Below are 13070 nucleotides of genomic sequence, written 5' to 3'. Positions count from 1 at the left end.
ATTTTTTATCTACAGGAGCAACATGGTGGCCTAGCAGTGCTATTAAATACTGAGACTTAATATGTATGTACATATATAGAAAATATTACATGAAGTTTTTGTATGGGACCAGGAGAAGGTGCACACGTAAGTTCAAATTGCACCAAATGTTCGACTACCGACAAACAAACATGTGATGGCTCACATGGAGCAGCCAAGCAGGTGTGGGCATTGACGTTTCTGCTGCGAACAGGCTGCATCTGTCATGTGGCAAAGCAGAAATAGCTCCAATCAATGTCCCCCCTCGGACACACACCCACACATACAAATGTTATACTCACGCACGCAAGCGCACACACACTAGGTGTGGCTGCTCGCCAGCAAGCTAGAATAGGCGAGGTAACCGACCAGTGGGAGCGATTGATTAGCTCGTCCGTGCAAAGCCAAGATGGCTGCAAGCATCTTGCTTGAATTTGATTTGAAATCACGTTTACACCAAATAAAGTCCTGCTATAAAACATTTCAACTCGCCATGGTTGAGTTTGGAAATATCCAACATGAACTGACCAGTGATTGTTCAAGCAATGCCACAATTGATCACAAACAATATAACTAGAAGGCAAATCATCCTTCATGCAAAATTCCTTCACACAGTTTTGCAGGAATTGATTTTGTATTCATTTGTGTAAATTGGCTGTATCCTATGAGTTAATATTTTACAAGTCATATTGACTCCTGTGTAAAGGTTGACTTATAAAAACAAAGCTACTGGAGATTTTTGCACTGTACTGTGTGGATGTGGATAGAATGACATCATAGCAGCGGTAATAGCTGATCAATTCGGCAAGTCTGATGTTTTTCTGACCAATCAATAGACGGTACCTTATCTCGCTCAACCCTGTAGATTGCACCAATGGGGGCTGATAAAAGCAGACAAAGTTGTTGGTAACCTAACTGTTAAAGAACAAATAAATAATTTATATTAGTACGAAATGTTGTTTTGACTTTTAAATTTTCAAATTGGAGAGACGGTAGGAAACCTTTGACTCAGTGTGACATCGCCATTTTGCAGCAGCTAATTTGTCACAACCAATTTGGGTCCGTACGGCTGAGCTTTCTATTGAGTTGTGATTTTCCGAATGGCACGTGCCCCCCCCCCCCCCCTCCATACACACACACACACACACACAAAAACCATCATTTGTGACCATTTGGATGCGAGACAAATAGACGGGCAGACAGAGAGACAGAAGGAAGGCAGATGACTGGCTTTGACCAGCTTTGTGGGGAGATGTGTGCAGACGGACACGCAGACACAAATGAGTGTGGACAAACAGACAGACAGACAGACAGACAGATAGACGGACAGAAGGTAGACTTTTGTGTTTTCATGTGCGTGCGTGTGTGTGTGTGTCAGCGGATGTCAGACCAGGTTGTGTGTTCCTGCAGTGGTACAGATAAGAGAGAGAGTGCGAGAGAAAGAGAGAAAGCAGGAAGCTGCTCTCCTGGAGACAGATGGACCGCCATGCTGTGGACACACAACCACACACACACACACACAAAGTGACACACAATCGTTCAGACAGCAAGAGAACACATCAGAGAACACCAACATGGCTGCTTAAACAGGCATCCCGGACACACTTGTGGAAGGAGTTAAAAACTTTGCACAATTTGGAATCCCGTTCAAACTGCTAAGACACACACAACAAGTGCTAATCATGCCAGGTATATGGCAACAACCATGTCACACCCAACCTGAGAGCTGTGGCGGATCTAAACTACACCAGTTTGTCACACAGGATGTATTGAGGACATGCGCAGACACACACGCACCCACAAACACATGTTCTGATTCGTCTTGTGCATTTTCAACACACCGTGAACTGGAAGAGTCCTCACAGCAGCCTCACACCCTCATTCGGGTGTCTCAGCGAGCAGGCGTCTGTGAAGGTGTGTGTGCATGTGTGTATTGTAGGTGTGTTTCACAGGATTGCCAACACATCTCCTTACAGCCCTATAGGAACAGAGACATCTGTGGAGTGAAAGGACGCCAGCTTGCATGGTCGTCTCAGGAGGGGAAGAGAAAAGGAAAAAGGGACGAAGGGGAGCCAGGGCAGGAGAGAAACATCCTATTTAGTTTAGATAGAGATGAATAAGTCAATAAAAAAAAAAAAAGTCCTGTGTTCAAGTAAAATAAAAACAATGCATTTAGTTTTTAAATGATATTAAAAAATGATCCTCATAATGAATTTAATACAATCACAACACATCCAGGGAGATGTTTGCCCACACCTTGATGCAACCACTTCACACGCCACAACTTAAACACGGTTTTATCTGGTCTACAATCTAGTCTACTTTCTGACACCAAATTGTCAGGTACACGAGAGCGTTTAAAAAAATGCCCTCAGTCTGATTAAATGCCCAGCAGCAATACGATGTGCCAAATCTCAAATCTAAATACACCACGGCACAACACTGAGGATGCGCCAGTTTTTACGGCAAGCTCCTGCACCCGTCTACAACAAAAGAAAAACAGCCCGTAGTCTTTGGAAGCTATAGCATATGCTTATTTTCACTTATTCCCACCTGACCTGCTCTGTGATGTGTACAAAATAAAATAAAAAAAGCGAACCCACGTACGAGTATCACAGCATCTGCAGTTCATCTATAAAGCTGCAAGGCCGAGCCCCACGCCACAAATAGAAGGGATGACAATACAAGCAAATGCCCTCATTGTGTGCACAAGTGAGCGCTCTGGAGCAGATGTGCCCCGCGGCACCTTGGGAGTATATGAGCCGGGCAACGGGACACAGGTGCACCTGCTCTCTGCTCTCCTCAAAAGGTCAGCCAAAGTCAGACGACCGCGCAACCTCACAGTGCATTTGGTGTGGCGAGAAATAACCGTGAAAAAGTGCGAACGACTCAGTGGAAAAGACGGACCCGCAGTCCGTTCTCGTAAAACGCTGCTGTGAAACTTCCCCCCATCTAAACAACCATCATTGCCACACGTGGCTCCGCCGCCTTTGCCAAGGTGCATTTCCAGCCATGTGTGCAGGTATACAGCGGAAAACATGTGCGGCCGGACCGCTGCCAGGACAGACAGAAGGTCCGCAATGACGTTTCACTACATAGATTATGCAGATTGTGTGAGCGGCGATCGCGAAGTAGTTGGGAAAGAACGGGTGGAAAGGAAGCGATGAGGGATGAGGGGAACGAGTGAGCGAGGAGGGAGGGCTGCGTGCAGGCTACAGCTGGCAGAGGGATTCCCACAGCCAACTGTCAGTGTAGAGGAGCTCCTTAACAAGCGCACAGGCCTCTCAGAAAGAAGCTTTAAAGTGGCCACATGGCTTGGCCACCAATGCAGAGCTGAGCCCAGCAGCAGGCAGGCTTTACTGGGACCCTCACACACACACACATACACACGGTTGTACACAAGCTCAAACAAGACTCAGTCGGCCAGCTGCTGACAGGGACAAGAGTGTCCAGAGCGATAAACCTGTGCACGTGCATGTATGTGAGTGAGATGAGAGCAAGGAAGAGCAAAGGAGCAAGAAGCTTTTAGTAGGCTACCCTATGTTTTTTTGAAAGCATAGTGTTTTTTGTCTGCTGGTTTAGCGGTGGTTCATGGCAAGAATGGTAAAATGGATTTATTTTTCTTTTGCAAAAAAGGTCACTCATACTAGGTCACTAAAATGCCTCTAAATTAGGGACACCTCCCCAACTAGATTGCATTGCAATTTCAAATATATTTATGTGTATCGAATTTGGTATAGTTTCTCATTCCTATCAAATGTTCATTTTTGCTCTTATGACTTAAAGTTTTAAAAGGAAAAAAAGTCAAATCAAAGTTAAATTTATGCTTATCTGTTTGAATACGTCTGTAGGAGTTTTGTTATACAAATATTTAATTTTCCAATATGGAGCCTATTTATTTATTTATTTATTCATTTACCCAATAGTAAGAGCACAAGTCTAACAGTGTCAATCCAAAATAAACATTAGCATCTTTGTAAGTATACAGTGTGCAGGTGTACCTAATGAAGTGAAGTATATTTCCAGTGACAAAAGGGTGGCTTTTTGTTCCCACCATCACTATGCCGGACCACCGCTGCAGTAATGCGACGGCATTAGCATTTCAAGGAGCCTCCATTAAGAAGGGCAAGAAAAGCTGCTCTCGGCAGGGGGAAATCCATTTTGTCCCGGGCTCCAACATCTGCTCCAGCCGTCTCGGGGCCAGAAGGACGTTGGGATAAAGCCGAAGAGCCCTCTGATTTACTGTAATGACACACGGACAGATAGACGGACAGACGGGCAGAATGGGCGACCATATGCGGAGGCGCGGGAGGAAAAAGGGGAAGAGACAAAAACAACTTCTGTCTCGCTGTCTGTCATTTTTTTTCTTCTTTTTTTATGCTGGTGCCTTCTTCGAGCAGTGGGAAAGGCAGCATGCCAGAATATGCTCTGTGTGAAAGTCTACAGTAGTGGAGATAATAATAGAAGAAGGTTGTAAAAATAGCACCACCATCATCATCATCATCATCATCATAACACACTGCTGGATAAGAGTGTGAGAACTTTGCAGGGTTGGTCATCATTTGGATTCCAACCAAAAAGGAGAAAGAGTCAAACAGGCACGATGCTACGACCCGCTCGACCTCGATTTGTTTACACAAAGCCGAAAATGGAAACATTTGAAAATTATTCTCAGAAAAGGATATTTTTGACACAGTTGGTACTACACTGAAAACAAAAGATATAAACAAATGCTCACGCTCTGATTTAGGTTTGAGGGGCAACCACAGAACTGTCGAGCGGTGGAAAAATTGTAAAGCCCTTGGAGAAATTTGCAGGATTAAATAAATAAATTCGACTCTACTTGACTGACGCCTCGACTGATCGACTTCCTCAATCAAGAATAATTAGAGACCGTTCATTTTTTTCCAAATGAGCAACCTTACACATACAGCCGGGGAACTAAATGATTATTTCCCACACTGCATGACACACCGAATTATTTTAATCTGGGATGAACAGTCTCTTGTGTAAAAAACAAACAAAACAAAAATAAAAATGTAGGGCAAACGGCATGTCTTCTGTTTCAGCACCGTTTTGCAAGCACGAAAGAGGGTAGTGGAAGTCCACTGTTGGAGTCATATTACATAACGAGTCTCGTAATAATACAGCGTGTGACCAAAGTGATAGTTTGTGACCTTGCGGCTCCACAGTGTTGATATTTTCATATGACGGATTGGCGACAAAGAGCATGACGATAGCAAATTCCCCTAAGGCGAACACGGCCGCAATTGCAGTATAAAAAAACTTTTTTTTTTATAAAACTTAAGCAGCGGCGTGACACACAGAACACGACCCCACAGTGATGGATTGCCACACAGTCGAGCGACAAAGAAAAGCTGATAAAGTATATTTTCTGGTGTTCTCACTGCAGCTTATCTAAACGCTCGGCTTGATAACTCATTGCGGTTTGTCTTTATTTGAAATATATAGAAAGCGACTCGGGGAGTTTCAACAGATGATGTGCTGGGAAGAGAGTTTCAAAACAATAAGTCACAAGATGGTAAAAAGGAAGTTGGAATGTTTAAGGTTAGTGGAGAAGTTTTGTTTGGAAACAGTCGAGATAAGTTATTTCATTTATTTGGCATATTTTAAATTATTTCTCTCAGTATTGCATGATTACTAATTACTTTCCATATTTACTATTATTACATTCAATATTGAATGAAAAATTTGTGTCATCTAATCATAGAAATTGTTTTTCTTGGGATTGAAGACTTGGAAAAAGGAAGCAGAAGGCTAGCTTGCTTGCTATACTTAGAAAAAAAAGAGGGTTTGACGTCATCTTTCTGCTGGCGGATCATGTCCAGTGTATACACACACACACACACACACACACACATGCGCACACACACAGCCAGATGGAGAGCAGCGCTAAAGCTTAGTTTAATGACAAAAGGACCCTCAATCTGGACACGGATTTATCACTCACTTTAAAGTCCATCTGCGACAAGTTTGGACCGTAAACACAACTGCTCAGTCTTGCTGCCTTCTTGGGCTTTCGTGTTGGAGGATCTTAGCAACTCCCTAGAGTGTGTGTGCGCACACATACATACGGACACACACATTCCTGCACAAGCCCCTCATTTAAGGTTTCAAGGCGTGTTACAAAAACGAGAAGACGCGGTGGTGATGTGACGCCGTGTGACGAGAGCGCGGGACTTTACACTGGGCCCGGCATCACATGAGGTTGGGTCGGTGAGGGAGATTTTTTTTTTGGCAAGGGGGGATGAATAAGAGTGACAGCACAGAGATAGACTAGCTACCTATTTATAGCCCGGGCCATCTGCAGAGCTCCCTCTTGTCTTTGGTCATCCTGCTCACAAAGGCTTGGAGGCAGATTCCAGCAGCCCAGCCGCTCCACCATCCATTCACTATTCATTCCCGAGCCGGCAGCACCATATGGATCCGGCCCCACTGCTGGGCCCTGGCCGGCCCGCTTCTCCCACTCCAGCTCTCTTTCTGCAGATTGACATGGTAATGAAGCCTGGGTGGCTTGCTTTTCTTCTTCTTCTGCCCTCTTTCTTCCGACGTCTTCCCCTCTTCTGCGCTCAAAGGAGCCGCCATTGAACATGGCCGGACCCCCACACCAAACGCCCCCTCGTACTACACCCCCACCCCTTCCTCTTTCCATGCCTCTCACATACCCTCACAAGAAGAATGTGCCTCACAACAGTGCACACCTGCACGGATGCTCAAGAGTCCACACGTGAAAATCTGCAATATCAATAAATCTATTCATTTAATTTAAGCCCTTCCACATGCTATAAACATATTTCAAGTTCTTAAAATGCACCTGAACTCATCCAGAAAGATTTTTATACCCTCACACATACCACCCGATTGCACTGATTCGCAAGTCCAAGTATCGCGTTGTGTTAGTCAGCACGCACTCAGCTGCACTGCATCCTCTTTTTCCCGCTCATATCCTCTTTTGAGCTTGACCATCGCTCTTGAATGAAGGCCAACTGGCAATAAAGCGGAAATGGAATCAGAGGGGGGTTGCTTGGTAGTTGGTGTGTGGGGGGGGGGGGGGGGGGGGGGTTCGGGGGGTGTTAAATGGGGATTCTACACAAGGAAGCTGTTTATGATGCCACAAAGCGCAGCTTCGTGGAAGGAAGACAAGTGTGAAACGGATCTCAAACAACAACTTCTGTCAGCCTCCCTCTGTCACACTTAAAATGACAAAAGGAGACATTTCGAAAAAAATAAAAATAACCGCGTAGTTCAAAGATGACTTTCCAAAAGCCATATATCTTACATACACATAAAACTTAAGTTGAACTCCTTGTTATCCGTAAAAAGCATTTGCTTCCAATTTGTTACTGCTGTTTTTCATTGTTTTGGTCCTTCTCATTTTTCAATTGCTACAGTGCCTACGTTGGCTTTATTTAAGACCTTGTTTTCGTTGGCAATTGTCTATTGCTCCATTAGAGATGGGTCTACAAGTTAAAACAAGTCCAGCATGAGATGAAAAGAGCCTTTAAGTGACGCGTTAAACATGTTTTGATGCTACGCTCTCAGAAATAGGAGTAGCTTCAAGAGGAGTCCTTTTCTGCATATAATCTGCATGACTGTATTTATTTTCATTTTTATGGACTGAGGCTGGATTTATGTGGCAGGAATCAAATGACACAATTCAACTAAATTTCGGTGACAACCAGGTCATGGTTATCTCTGAAGAAGAGAAAATCCATGAGCAGTATGGAGTATCATTGGTGGACTGCAGCGGAGCAGTCACCTTGGGATCAGTGCGGCAGCCTGAGGCGGAGGCCAGCCTAGTTAAGCATGCATGCTGTGCTGGGCCTAAACCTAATTAGGTGCCATCCCAATGTCAACACTGCTGATAGAAGAAAAGATTTCTCCTCCTCCAGCCACACTGTGAAAGGCCTCCAAAGAGCCTCCTTGCACAGCCCCGGCCATCTGCAAGCTTTTTCGGCAACAACATATAAGCATGTTGTTTTGACATCATGAAACCAAGTCAACAACTCACAATTGATTAACAGCGCATCAGTACAATAAATGTATTTTATTTGGCACTAATTATTTTATCTTATTTTCAATCCGGTCCGAACTTTTATTAAACAGGAAGTAGGATGCCAACACACAAACGCTTTAGCTTCTTCTCACCTTTGTTATCACTACAACCTTGGCAGAGGCCTGTGCTCTACTAATTGAGATAAAACAGTAGAATTAAGGTGCTGGCTGACTACTTAAGAGTCAGATTTATAAATATATCAACCCTAAAGGGTAGTTATTTTATTTCTCATCAGTCTTGCCTGTGATTTAGGGCTATAGAAATAAACTTGACTTGTTTTACCTTTGTTTGTGGATTTGTTTGGGCCTGCAGCTCATTAAGTTCTGATGCCATCAGAGCAGATCCATCATATGTTTGAGCTGCTGGCTTTTCACAACAGCTGTATTTCTCCAACACTCCCAAGACATACAGCAGGGGCTCGTCCATCATCACTCTTGTCATCAAAGTCCTCCATCACTTCACAGTCCAATTCAATTGTGGGTACAAAAATAACAGAGATGTGTGATTTGTTTGTGACATGCATGGTCTACTCTACCTCTTGAGGAAGAAATAGGGCAGTAGTGATCAGCTGTTCGCTCATATGTGCCCCCTTCAGTGTGTCAGAGTACTACCTGCCTCAATATGTGCCTTTTTCTATGGTTTTATGTCCCATCGGCAAAACAAAGCATTTTGCCTTTGTGATTTTTTATTTTTTTTTACCTCTCATGATGGCAGGTGAGGCATATCCTCACTTGCCTCCCCTGACCACACATTTTATTTCTACTCCTGCTCACGTCAGAAAAATGGCACCAAATTCCTAATTCGGGTCGACCAAATACGGAAACCTGGTAAACATGTCGTCGCGCACAGTTGCCTTTTTAATGTGTCATCAAACCGTCATCTAATTCCATTTATACGGCTAAAAAGCCTCTCACAAACAGATTACCTGCTGCATAGAGGGGAGGCCCCTCTTTCAGTGTGTAATTGTGGCATGGCGCCATGTCCTCCCACTGCTTCTTAGTCCATTAAAATACAGATGAGAGCCTTTTACAGCGTGCGCCAACAGCAACGCCTCCCAGCTAATCCGGCAAGCAACACAAACATCACATGAATTATGTGTAATGGAGACGACTCGCTGCTGGCACAGCTGACGGAGGACGCAAACAAAACGCCCGTTTATTTTTGGTTAATGTTTGGATTTTTCTTTTTTTTTTTTATTATTGGGCTTTTCATGTAAGTAATTAGCTGGCAAATATAGAAATCCTCACACTCCATGGAGAGGCTGTCGTTAGGTGCGCTTCCAGCACTTCTTCTTCTCTTTCGCACGTGGGGGAAAACTTCCTCTGCGTTCAGCATTTTAACTTGTTTGTCTGCTAATTTCATTCCAAGTCCGCTTTCACTGGCTCCCGGGCCGCGTAAACAACGCGGCGTTGCTTCCGTTTCGCCATCTCATCTACTTAGCGAGCGCTATTTATTCATCCTTTTAATGCTCAGTCTTGGCAAGGGCGAGTGAAACCCAGCACCTTAATTCCATTAGCTTGTTACTCCAATAAGTCCCAATAATATACAACCACACACACACACGTATGATGAAGCGTGAAAACACAACAGTCGTATAGAAGCTCCCACTGGAGCTTTTTCTTTTTTTAATAACATTAATAGAAGCTAAAGGTTGGTCCTGTTTTGCTGATATCAAAATAAATGATCGTTACCCTATGCCGGCTTTCGCAAAGGGGGACTGTGCTCCTCGTAAAAAAATAAATAAAAATCTGCCGCCGTGGACCTCCTGCTGACTGCCAGAATAAGTAGTGAATGGAAATTGAATGAAGCTTCAAATTTGCTTCATGAACCAGTTTCATTTTTCTCTACGTCTCCTCTACGTTGGTTTCAAGAAGTGGGTTGAAGAAATGTCAAGTCAGTGTGCTATGTTGAATAGAATGGCATCTAGAGGGCTCAGAAAATGACACGACTGATTCATGAAGCATTTGGAGCTTCAGTTAGCCCCTGCACATTCAATTTGTGATGCATTACGTTGTTTCTTTTTGTTTACCGTAATTTTCGGACTATAAGTCGCGTTTTTTTTTCATAGTTTGGGTGGGGGGGCGACTTATACTCAGGAGCGACTTATATACATATATATGTTATTTTTTTCACTTTTTTGGGCATTTTGTGGCTGGTGCGACTTATACTCCGGTGCGACTTATATTCCGAAAATTACGGTAATTCTTTGACAGGTTACAGTATTTATCTTGCTCATATTGCTTTTGCTCACCTTCCCAGAATACTCCACAATTAAAATAGTTCTGTAATAATCCCAAATGAACTGCTACTTGGCTTTACAGATGAATAGGCAAACTCAACGGATTTCGGATCCGCCTCTTAGCGTGCGCCTTGAAGACTCTTTACTTCAAAAGTAACTACTTTTTGTTGCTGAAAAGGTTGAAGAGCGTCTATGCTGGAGGAAAGAGCAGATTAGGTGTCAAAAGCGTACTGAGGGAGAGAGAGAGAGAGAGAGATGACGTGCAGGGAAGATAAGCTGAAAGATGACAAAAGAGAAAGTAATGGGGATATGAAAGGGAAAGGCAGTCTGTGTTGCTGCTGCTCCGTCTGATCCTGAGCGGTGAGCCGATGAGATGGAGGAGGAGGGATGAGCGATAAGAGGCCAAGACGATTATGGCCGTGAGAACCTTTGTCGTCGTGATGCGTTCAATGATCCACCTGACCACTTCAACATGCTCACTTGCTGCAAATCTACATGCGAGGCCACTGCAAGACATTGTGGGCCGTTCCATTCGAAAGGGGAAATGTGCTGACACGCATTAAAGCAACAGTAAGGAATGAATTGGATCTTTTCATTGCATTTAAGTACCAGAAACATTAGCACAAACATAACTAATCTGACTTGTCCTGCATGGGACAGCATTATTTATTTCTGAGCATGTGGCCAATAATGCTGAGCAGAAAAGCTAGCACAGATGCTAGCTCCAACACAACTTCAGAGGTGTCCAGGCTGGTCCATCAATATTTTAGCGCACTAAAGCCGATGATGCAAGCTAGGTCGCTCTTCAGCTCGTGACCATCTTGTAGCTGATATTTCATGTGGATAAACGCAAACACTCTCACGAACAGCTCTGCCGTTAGACTTGTGACCGTAAAGGAGTTCTCATAACCTCATTTCAGGTCTCAATTCCCCTTGGAATAGAGGAAGCTGACCAACGGCTTTGTGGGATTGAAACAAGAGCAAGGTTGCTTCTTAATTGTTTGGCTAGATCGTTTAAGATGAAGCGGCTTACCAGTAGTTTTGTTAATGAATTCAAAGAGAATCGTATTCATTTGTAGTATTTATTCATATTTAATAACCCCCTTAACTATCATGATCATTTAAATACAAATTGTGAAATAATATATTATATGTACTATTTATACATTGTGCAAGTGTACCTATTATTGTGACATCTGAGTGCGACTTTTTCTGTGTGCTGTACTTGTTTACTATTTGGATGGAGGAACTGGACTTTAAACACACTGTACTATTCCAGAGATAGAGATCGAGTGTGAGAGACAGAGAGAACGACAGAAAGAGAGGCAGAGAACGGGGGGGAAAGAGAGAGAAACAAGAGTAACGAAAATAACATTCCATCACCACGGTGTGTGCACGCACATGCATGCACGCGTTTGTTCGGACCTCGGGTCGATCAGCTGAGAAGATGTACGGCCTCCCCGAATTGACACCCGTGGTGACCATGGAAACCGCCTGAGCGGCGCTTCGAGGGGCTTGCAAAGGGTCTTGTTATGAATCCAGTGACGTCACAACGGCGGCGCCAGAGAGTCTGCATGAGAGGGAGGGGGGGGGGGGGGGGAGAGAGAGAGAGAGAGAGAGATGAGAGAGAGAGAGAGAGAGAGAGAGAGAGAGAGGAGAGAGAGAGAGAGAGAGAGAGAGAGAGAGAGAGAGAGAGAGAGAGAGAGAGAGAGAGAGAGAGAGAGAGAGAGAGAGAGAGAGAGAGAGAGAGAGAGAGAGAGAGAGAGAGAGAGAGAGAGAGAGAGAGAGAGGGCGCTCCTTACAATGAGGCTCTTGCGCCAGTCTCCTTACCTTCTCTGCTCCAGGCAGACAGCGGGTTTCGCTGAACACAGGTGGTCCTCCCTTCACGGCAACATAGGACATTTCGATATTACGAAATAGCACCACAATTTTGACATGACGACGTTTAGCGTCTGTTAGTGCGTTATGACGCGATCCGAACTCCGTACACGCTCAAGTTGCGTCGCTGCGGAAGGAAAGATACTCCCTCGTTAACCGAGGACCAGCGCAAAAGAATTTGTAACAATTAATTTGTTCAGAGTGGAGTACGTATGATGACGGTCATAAAGATAATAATTCGGGTAGCACCAACGCTCAGTAATAATCGGCATTGTCAGAGAAGGTATTAATTGATCTTTTATAGTGGTAATTTGCATAGCGGTGCATGCTGAGAATAGGCTATTATTGTACATGTAGCAAGGTAATACTATAATATATCGTAATGGGTTTAAAAATGTGCAAAGCGCACGAATTGTCAGCCACTTGTATTAAAACTGGATATGTACAGGTGCAGGGTGTGCCTAATAGTAGCTGTCGGGAGCATACGCGCTATAAATGTCATGTTTTGTGCGCAATTAACTGAAATAATCTGTAGATAACGAAAGATTTACATGCATTAGCACGAAATTGAATATGTTGAATAATAAGAATAAAGTTTGTAATGGGTCTGACTTTACACGTCGCATTGTACCTATTCCCTCAGAAAGTTCACACCGGTCTGGATTTGCGTGGATTAATCCGACGCGCCTGGTCTCGTTTGAGTCAAGGCACAGAAAATATTCATGTGCATGTTTAGTATTATTCTTATTTCTAAATGTGTACTGTCAGACGCGCGCGCGCGCGCGCGCACTATAGAGCGTGTTTGGAAAGTCGCCGCGTGCGCACTTTCATTAACAGACAGGTTTGGTAGTATATAAT

General features: G+C 44.0%; 1 long non-coding RNA gene across 1 annotated transcript in view; it reads right to left on the bottom strand.

Moving 5' to 3' along the window:
* LOC133168868 (uncharacterized) overlaps positions 1-4307 on the bottom strand; it is a 92515-nt gene extending 88208 nt beyond the window's left edge. Inside the window, exon 1 of the long non-coding RNA XR_009718325.1 lies at positions 4020-4307. This is a non-coding gene — a long non-coding RNA (uncharacterized LOC133168868). The remainder of the gene's footprint in view (positions 1-4019) is intronic.
* Positions 4308-13070: the final 8763 nt, after the last annotated feature.

The sequence above is a fragment of the Syngnathus typhle genome, linkage group LG16 (genome assembly GCF_033458585.1).
Source record: "Syngnathus typhle isolate RoL2023-S1 ecotype Sweden linkage group LG16, RoL_Styp_1.0, whole genome shotgun sequence".
Lineage (NCBI taxonomy): Eukaryota > Metazoa > Chordata > Actinopteri > Syngnathiformes > Syngnathidae > Syngnathus > Syngnathus typhle.
The sequence above is the reverse complement of the archived record's forward strand: the minus strand, read 5'-3'. Positions and strand labels throughout refer to the sequence as shown.